This window comes from Meleagris gallopavo, unplaced genomic scaffold (assembly GCF_000146605.3).
Source record: "Meleagris gallopavo isolate NT-WF06-2002-E0010 breed Aviagen turkey brand Nicholas breeding stock unplaced genomic scaffold, Turkey_5.1 ChrUn_random_7180001844183, whole genome shotgun sequence".
Taxonomy (NCBI): domain Eukaryota; kingdom Metazoa; phylum Chordata; class Aves; order Galliformes; family Phasianidae; genus Meleagris; species Meleagris gallopavo.
Genome location: NW_011112674.1, coordinates 74,917 through 75,960, shown reverse-complemented (window position 1 = coordinate 75,960; position 1,044 = coordinate 74,917).

Genomic DNA, 1,044 nt, shown 5'->3' with positions numbered 1-1,044 from the left:
ACCTTCTGCATGAAAAACTTCCTCCTCACATCCAACCCAAACCTCCCCTGGCTCACTTTAAAACCATTCCCCCTTGTCCTATCACCATCCAGCCTTGTGAACAGCCGTTTCCCCCTCTTGTTTATCTGCCCCCTTCAAGTACTGGCAGGCCACACTGCGGTCTCCCCGCAGCCTCCTCTCCTCCAAGCTGAACAATGCCAGTTCCCTCAACCTTTCCTCACAGCAGAGCTGCTCCAGCCCTGTCACCATCTTATTACCCTCCTCTGGACCCGCTCCCACAGCTCCACGTCCTTCCTGTGCTGCGGGCCCCAGGCCTGGACGCAGTGCTGCAGACGGGGCCTCACAAGGGCTGAGCAGAGGGGGACGATCACCTCCATCTCCTGCTGGCCACCCCTTTTTAATGCAGCCCAGAACACAGTCGGCCTTCCAGGCTGCAGGCGCACACTGCTGGCTCATGTCCAGCTCCTCGTCCACCAGGACCCCCAGGTCCTTCTCCGCAGGGCTGCTCTCGAGGAGATCTTCCCCCAGTCAGCACCCTGCACTTGGCCTCGTTGAACCTCGTAGGTTCTCATGGGCCCACTTCTCCAGCCTGTCCAGCTCCCTCTGGATGGATGGCTTCCCTTCCCTCCCATGTATCGCCTGCACCGCTCAGCTCGGTGTCATCCACAAACTTGCTGAGGGTCACTCGATGTCCTGAGGGACACCGCTTGTGAGCGGCCTGCGCCCTGACACAGAGCCACTGATCACAGCCCTTTGGCTGCCTCCAGCCAGACAATTCCTAATGCACCCGACAGCCCATCCTTCACATCCACGCCTCTGCAATGCAGACAGAAGGACGTGGTGAGGGACCACGTCAAAGGCCTTGCAGAACTCCGGGCACATGACATCCATCGCCCTTCCCCCGTCCACCGAAGCCGTCACTCCATCACAGAAGGCCACCAGATCGGTCAGGCACGTCTGCCCACGGTGCAGCCATGCTGGCTGTCTCGAATCGCCCCTTTATCTCATACGTGCCTGAACACAGCTTCCAGGAGGATCTGCTCC